The following is a 9022-nucleotide window of genomic DNA, read 5'->3' on the forward strand; positions in this document are numbered from 1 at the left end:
GTAGCAGAAAAGTGACTTCAGGATAGTTAAGAACTCAGGGGCCGGGCGGTGGTGGCGCATGCCTTTAATCCCAGCACCTAATCCCAGCACTTGGGAGGCAGAGGCTGGCTAATCTCTATGAGTTTGAGGCCAACCTGGTCTACAAGAGCTAGTTCCAGGACAGTCACCAAAACCTACAGAGAAACCCTGTCTCAAAAATCCAAACATAAAATAAAATAAAGAACTCGGGGTAAATGTAAAATATATCATTTTAATCTAAAAACTTCTGATGTCTCATTTAACCTTGCTAAAAAAGCCCTGGAGCAGCGGATCCATTTTATTTTTTTTTCTCTTTTTATTGTTATTACTGAGCTATATATTTTTCTTCTCCCCCCTTTCCCTCATCCCCTTCCACCCTTATGATCCCAGTTTACTCAGGAGATGTCTTTTTCTCCTTCCTATTTAGATTCATGTGTGTCTCTCTTAGGGTACTCTTTGGTGTCTAGGTTCTCTGGGATTGTGGACTGTAAATTGGTTTTTCTTTGCTTTATGTCTAAAACCCACTTATGAGTAAATACATATTATATTTGTTTTTTGGCGTCTAGGTTACCGCACTCAATATATTTTTTCTAGATTTATCCACTTGCCTGCAATTTTCAAGATGCCGTTATTTTTTTCTACTACTGATTAGTAGTCCATTGTGTAAATGTACCACATTTTCTTCATCCATTTTTAAGTTGAGAGACATTTAGGTTGTTTCCAGGTTCTGGCTATTATGAATAATGCTGCTATGAACATAGTTGAGCACATGTCTTTGTGGGATGAATGATCATCCTTTGGGTATATACCCAAACGTGGTATTGCTGGGTCTTGAGGTAGATTGTTTCCTAATTTTCTGAGCAATTGCTATACTGACTTCCAAAGTTTACACTCCCACCAGTACAAGTTTACACTCCCACCAGTAATGGAGGGATGTATATTCTCATCCAGCAGTGTATGAACTAATCAAAAACTAATGGTCTATAGGCCAAACTTCCTTAAATTGAGGAAAAAAATAAACATTACTACTCAAAAAGAATAATAAAAATGAAATGCTTATTTCAGCCAATGATCTAGAGAAGTTTTGTATTCCCCCTGAATAAATGTTCCCAAGATACCTTGGGAGCAAGCAACGTTTCTTGGGTAGGCCCCAGGTTGGTACTCTGTTCTGTCTCATCAGTACTTTCTCTCATCTCGTCATTGCAAAATCTTCACTTTTAAAAAGCACATAAAATAATATTCTTTTATGTTTTCTGGAACAGAGGAAGACGTCCAACCTTCTTTTTGTTACAATATATTAAAGGTCTTTTTACATCTTGAACATTTTTTTTTCTTTCAAACTAGAAAGAATTTGACATCACAGCACTTCCAAAAACTATCATTTTTGCCAGTCTCAAAAGGTGGACAGTTTTTCTGTATTTAACTCTACTAGTGGTCATATTCCAAGAGTCATAGCAATAAATTCTGAGAGATATCTATCATTTTAATTGTGGTTACAGGTTCCCTAAGTCTAGTAGATGTGGGTGGTACCTTTAATTTTTTTTCCTCCTGGAAAGATCTATAAGGTACTTAATTTTTTTCAATGCTACAACAACATGTGATTATTTTGTCATATTCTGAGGAGATATTTTATTGATAATCTACAGGCTCATCTTTTCCTCCTTGCTAAATATTAGTAACCATATATTAATACTGTAAAAAAACGCATTAGTTTAACTTTATTTTTTTTTAAATATTTATTTAATATGTATACAATATTCTGTCTGTCTGAAGGCCAGAAGAGGGCGCCAGACCTCTTTACAGATGGTTGTGAGCCACCATGTGGTTGGTGGGAATTGAACTCAGGACCTTTGGAAGAGCAGGCAATGCTCTTAACCACTGAGCCATCTCTCCAGCTCCCTTAGTTTAACTTTAAAAGTTTGTAAATTCTAGCTCTCAATTTGATTTTGCTATGCCCAGTTCAGTCCTAGCTTATTGAAATTTATCACACTCAGCTTGCAGAAGCCATTTCAATATTTTAACAGATGTCCTCCAAATCTCCTAAATCAGTAAAACAGTTTTATTAGGTATGTTTTCTACCTTCTCTGTTATCCTGGGGGTGCTTTTACCAACTAGCAAGTCAGTGCACAATGTAGAGGTCCATTTCCTACTTTTTACATTGCACACCATTTTCATACAACCCACAACAGTTTCCTTCTTGCATTTTGCCCTGTCCTGAAACCATGGCCACTCATTCCAGGCTTTGCTATAGCAACTTTTGCTGGTAGCTTTTGTCATATGGTGCTACCTAACCAAACTCCCCCAAAGTCAAATTGCTTTATGAAAATAAACATGTTTCTTTGCCTGTGCAACATGAATGACTTGGCTGTAATGAGTAAGATTTTGCTGTAAGATTTAGGTTAAATAGAGGACTCCATATTATGTGTCTTGTTATGGTCTGAGGGTGAAATATCCCCTATGAACTTACAGTAGTGTTATCTTGAGAGCTGTCAGTAGAAACGTTGGGATATAAAACCTATGTTGGACTGGGCCTTAGGAAGCTCTATGTGCTTCTGGTTCTTGTCAAGTTCTACCTAATTGCTCCTAGATAACCCGAGAAGCACTATCTAAATATTCAGCTTCTGTTGATTGGACCACAACTTCCAGCAGACATTTTCTCCTGGGAAGAGCCATACTCTCTCCAACAATGAGACAAAGTAAGCCTTTCTTTACTATGTTGTTTTGTCAAGTACTCTGTGCCAGCAACTAAAAGAACTAGCTGATGAAGTTCCCGTTCACCATAGACTGACAACTACTTGACCCAGGATTTTTCTGCGGCTAAAGAAAAACTTTCTAGAAGGCAAACACAAATATACAAACATTCTTTAAGCTTTGTTTATGTCCATGCATGGAATTTGTCATTGCCAGAGAAAATAAGTTATCCGAGCTCAACAAAAAAAAGGTAATTACACTGTTCTCACCATGAAGCTATAATAATTTCATGAGCTATATCTATAGATGTGAGGTATTAATAATTTAGAGTTCTAAGTCAATGAACAAAAACAGATTTTGTCAAGAGAAATTCAGTAAGAGCCCACTTTCCTCAAATATATATTAATAAGTACAACTTACTTATATTAAAAATTCAGTTTATATTTTTTGTGGAAAATAGTTTTTTTCATGCGATATTCTGATTATAGTTTCCCTTCCAACAACTCTTCAGAGATCAATCCCCATTTCCCCTCCCATCCTGAATCAGCACCCTTTCTACCTCTGAGTTTAAAACAAGCAGAAGGCTAAAGAGTAACCATAAAATAAACTAAGATAAGATAAAACAAAATCAAATAAACTAGAATATGTCTATGTCAAAACAAACAAACAGAAGGGAAAGAAGCAAAGGAAAAGCACAAGAAACACATATAGATACAAAGACACAGATGATCACAGACAGACACAGGAACCCTGTAAAATCTAAAACCAGAAGCCATTATATTTTAGATTATACAGACCAAGTGCAATCCAAATAAAATTCAGTATGTTAATATTCTGAATGTGTCTCTGATTCCAACTTTCTTATTTGGAATGAGAAATAATCAGGTCAGTTTAAAAGAATTTCTTGTGGGTTTATTATCTCTAGAGCAGTGATGATATTCTAAAGAACTCCATACATCCTAAATCTACACGGAATTTTGAAAAAGTATATTTCAGTAATTATAGTGAGTGGAAGAGAATATTTGCCAAGTATATATTCATAAAGAATTAATAGCTAAATTATACAAGGCATCAAGATAATTGATAACCCATCAAATAACTGACTGTTGATCTGAAAAGAGAGTTCTTAGAAGAAATAAAACATTCAAAAACGGCTTACAACAGTGTTCACCAAGCCTGGCAATCTTGAAAAAGCAAATTAAAAGTAATTTGAAATTTTATTCTAATCCAGTCACAGTAGATAAGATCAATAAAACACTCAACAGTAAATGAAGATGGGGGGACATTTGTTCAGTGTTGGTGGGAGTTCAGACTGGTAGGGAGTTATTTTGGAAATCAATTTACAAAATTATGACGAAGTTAAAGAAAGGTCTGCCATATATCCTAGCTGTACCACTCCTTGACATACACACAATGGATTAAAAATTTTACTAAGGAGATAGTTACTCAACAATGTTCATTGTTGCTCTATTCACAATAAATATAAAATGGATGTGGCACAGATGCTTATATTTTGTAGCTATGAAATTCTCCTTAAGACTGCTTTTATTTTATTCCATAAGTAAGTAATTTTTTTTTGCTTTTGTTGTTGTTTATTGATTTCAGGTTGAAAGAAGGTTTTTATTTCATTCTATATTTCCTCAAAAATCTATTCAATCATTTGCTGTATAATCTCCACAATTTTGTGTGTATGCTAGGTTTCTCTATTGTTTTGTACTCTTCTTTTTTTTTTACATAGAAGAGAAGGAATTATTCCAACTTTCTTGTATTTTTTGAGTTTTGCTTTGTAACCAGATAGATGATACATTTTGGAGAAAAGTCTATGGGCCTCTAAGAAGAAGATATTTGTCAGTGTTCGTATGTACTGTTCTGTAGATGCATGATTATTTTACTGGATTTATAATCTTATTTAATGTGAATATTTCTTTATGTATTTTTGCTATTGTTATTGGGAAGATAGGTCAATGAGATTGAGTGTGAAATTGAAGTCACTCATTACTATTCCATTATATTTATTCTGTATCTTTACATCTAATGGTATTTATTTTATATAATTGCACTCCCATACATTCAGGATGTATATGATTAGAATCTCATGCCCTCATGATGAGCTGTTTCTGTAATCAGTATAAAATTAACTTCTTTATGTTTTCTCTTTTTTTTCCATCACTGGTGTTGGTTCAAAGACTATATTGTTAGATATTAAAACAAAAACACTTACTTGTTACCAAGGTTCCTTTGCTTTAAATATATTCTTTTTGTCCTTTCACCCTAGATTGTTGTTGTTCTTTTGTGGTGATTTATAATTTTTGAAAGCAATAAATAGGTTTTTCTTGATATTTGGTTGAATCCACTAGGGAGTGTGTGTGTCTGCTCATTGGGGAATTAAGATCATTAACATTGAATTATTATCAAAAGTCATGTATTGATTCATATCTTTTGTTGATTCTGCATTATTTTGTTTTTTTCTCAATTAAGTATTTTTTTCCAGTATGACTTATTCTTTCTTCATGCCTTATGTATAGATTTGGTTTTCTTTCTAGCCTGAGAGTTTCCTACAAGTATCTTCTGTAGAGCTTACTTAGTCACCATTATAGTGGTGTTTTCTACCAGAGAAGATTGCTTGGATGATGTGGGAGGTCCTTCTGTCTATGTGCCGGTTTTATTGGTTAATGAATAAAGCTGTTTAATCCAGTGGTCTAGTAGAATAGGGCAAGGTGGAGAGTCCAAGCAGATAGAGGAGAAGAGAGTAGGCAGAGTCAAAGAAATGCCTTGTATCCAATGCCAGAGGAGATAGATGCCAAAAACTTGCCTGTAGGCCACGGACTTGTGGTAATCCACAGATTAATAGATGTGTTGACTTAAGATGTGAGAGTTATCTAGAAATATACATAAACTAATAGGCCAAGCAGTGTTGTAATCGATACAGTTTCTGAGTGATTATTTGGGTCTGAGCATCCAGGAAAAGAATGAACAGCCTCTGACTACACTTGGACATAGATTTAAGTCAGTAAGTAGAAAGTCATTATTAGCCTGCTGATGACTACATACTACACTGGGTGTTCAGGATTCCACTGTAGCACTGAGCTTTCCTTGGTGTGAACTTTTAAGCAAAAAAAAAAAAAAATTGTCCTGGGTTGACATACTTCAGTTAATAAGAACAGTTAGCTAGGAGCAAAACTACAGAATCTAAAAAGCAAGGTTAGTGCATTTAAGGACTTTCCCAGAACTATGGACTTTGATGGATTAGGTCTTTGTTTTACTTTTGGCAGGTGGAGCTATCTACATGCTGAGTTTTATGGCCTGAGTGGTACATCAATCATGGAGTCAGTTGTGCTAGGGACTAGGTGCCTACTAAGTTCTGGTGCTCTGTTACAACCATAAATTCCTTTATCTTATTTTTAATCATAGAAGAAAATTATTACTTTTTAATTAGAATATTTTATTTACAATTGTGTACATGTCTGCTTGTCTGTATGTATACTACGTGTATAAAGGTAATCATAGAGGGCAGTAGATCTCTTGCTCTAGATCACCTGGATCTAGAGTTACTTGTAGTTGTGAGCCATTACAGCTGTTGGTTCTAGGAACTGAACTCTGGTTCTCTGCAAGGGCAGCAGACTTAAACCGTCTATCAAACCTCAAAGTTCTTATTTTTACTTCAATTTTAATAGATAGCCTTTTTTGTGTATATTAGCTTGTGTTGACAGCTGTCTTTCAGAACTTGAAACACATTTTTTCAGATGCTCTCGGCTTTCTGGTTTTAAGTTTGAAAGGGTCCCCCAGAACTGAAGTGTCAAGATAGGTGTCTTCACTGAGGACTAGACCACAGAATTCAAGAATGCTTAGCAGTTGTTTGACAGAACAGGTAATGGCAAAATCCTGTACAGCTAAATGTGAGGACACAATGAGGGCTTTAGGCCAGAACCTTACCAACACCAAGGTGCATAAGTTCTTGTGGAATCCCAAGAGTGACAAGAGAAACAAACATGCTGGACATTGATTGCTTCCTTCTCATGCTGCAGACTGTGGCCAAGAACAAGTACCAAGGAGATTATGAGAACTATGTTAAAGGCTTCTTGTATTTAAGATAGAAGGGAAAAGTACTGTACTGGGTGCTGAAATCCCACATGTCCTTTTCATACTGGGTGAGAGGATAGCAGAGAAGAGCATAGATGCTGGTGGCAGGGCATGAGGGCAGCAATGGTTGTACCAACTACAAAGAACTTGTCCGGATGGTCCTGAATGATTGAGGACATTTCCATACCCTCAGCCAGTGCCTGCCTAGTGTATAATTTCTTTGTGTCCCCTGAGGCTTCCTAGGCTCCCTTATCACATACCTTGCCCATCTGATCCATTTGGATAATGTTTATCAACACAAAATAAATAGTTTCTCTTTGTTCTGACCCCTGCAAAAGCTCTGATTCTTTTGAATATACATTAAATCGTTCTTTTGAATTCTTTGCCTGCCATTTCCTATAATTCACTCTCACTAGATGCCATTTCTAGATAATTGATTTTTTTGGAAAAGTTGTTGTATTTTGTTGCTTGTGCTTTTACATTGTTATGTGCACACCTTGTGCTATTTCCTTGGTTGTTTTTTTTTTTTTTTTTAGTCACTTATCTTCTTTCACTCTAGGTATCTGTAGTATTTATGTGTGAATTGGATGTGATACAGTTGAGTGTGAAGTTCAGAAAATACTTTTTTATTCTGGGAATTCATGATGCTTAATGTAAACTCTATAGTATTGCCCAAGTAGAATATTTACTAATAAAGCAACCAACTACAGCTGCTTGATTTTACTACTATGTAAATGTTATATTAGTCAAAAGATTCTACTGCCTCCTTTGACTTCAATAACTGTTTGAATACAAACAGCAAAGGATAATATGTTGCATACTCAAATTCTAGTTAATAAGATTTAGAGTTGGGGGGAAGTATGGTGAGTAAGAATAAGGGTTAATTAATGATTTGATAAAAGAAAATCATTGACAGGAGTGACATAACTAGAAGGAGAAAATTGAGGTACAATTAGAGTCCACAGACGTTAGAGATTGTTAGAACTGTGGAAGGTTCTAATCAAGAAGTACAAAGACAAGAAGGTAAGGACGAGAGAAAAAAAATTCACAAGAAAAAAAAAGAAAGAATATATGACATATCATTGAAAATTATAGTAAAAATGCTTTATTAGTAAACTGAATAAAGAAAGAAAAACAATAGTCATAAAACATAACTGAGCAATATACAAAGAAAAGTGAACCATTATGAAATACTGTGCAATAGATTAAATTAAATAAAGGAAAACAATAAAGTAATATTAATGAAGTGAGTTCCTGGCACAGACTTGCTGAGTTGAAAGAAGAAAGTCGAATACCTCTCAGGGATTAGCTGTCTCCATATGGTACTGTCTGTGCAAAAGGACATAGGACACGTTGTCTCTGTCTTAGTGTTCTTGGGGTTCTGGCATATGGAAGCAGGGGATGGCAAATTGTTCCATGACTCCTGTACTATACCATGACCTATTCTGGTCCTCTAATAGGGTACCTGAGAGGATCCATTTCTTCTGTTCTATCCCAAACAGGCTTATTGGACAGGAAGACTGTAGAGGCCAGGACATCTGGCTTAATTATGATCTTCAGCTTTTCTGGCAAAGGTCTCTATGTCTTATGACAAAAGATACTTGCTTGTTCGTGTTCATCGCTGCTCTATCCATGGTAGTCAAGGAATGAAAACAGCCCCATGTTCCCGTTAACAAGTGAATAATGACAATGTGGTTAATATACATAGTGAGTATATTCACCTGTAAAAATGTAAATAAAATTTTCAAGGAAATGAAAGTATCTGGAAACCATCATTCTGGTGACATATCACAAACCCTGATAGACAAATGCCACAGACTAGGTCTTGAGTCTTATGGGAGAACCTGTTCCTATATTCTGCTAAATGAACATAGAAATAAATTTCCCCACATTCTTATTTTTATGCCCATAGATGAGTGTATTATTTTATCTATACCCTAAATATTTTAAATAGTGATTCAAAACTGTTCAATGTGCTAAGAATAAAAATCTACAAAGTGCTCTGGACTAAATGGGATATCTGTATCATAACCAGGTTCAATAATCATCACAGAAGAGAGAGTCAAAAGATTGTAAAAGCTGAAGGGAGTAGACATGTTGAAATACTAGCAGCGGGGGCTGTGTCCCACCACCTGGCTAGCTTTACTCAAAAGAATTACAAGGAAACTGTATTCTTTTAAACACTGACTGGCCCATTAATTCCAAGCCTCTTATTGGCTAGCTCTTACATATT

The 9022-nt window shown here is 35.4% G+C and overlaps 1 pseudogene; it reads left to right on the forward strand.

Moving 5' to 3' along the window:
• The first annotated feature begins 2370 nt into the window (after positions 1-2370).
• LOC126505848 (myosin light polypeptide 6-like) lies at positions 2371-6962 on the forward strand (annotated as a pseudogene).
• Positions 6963-9022: the final 2060 nt, after the last annotated feature.

The sequence above is a fragment of the Alexandromys fortis genome, unplaced genomic scaffold (assembly GCF_014885135.2).
Source record: "Alexandromys fortis isolate MF-2015 unplaced genomic scaffold, M_Fortis_MF-2015_v1.1 scaffold_4, whole genome shotgun sequence".
Taxonomy (NCBI): Eukaryota; Metazoa; Chordata; class Mammalia; order Rodentia; family Cricetidae; genus Alexandromys; species Alexandromys fortis.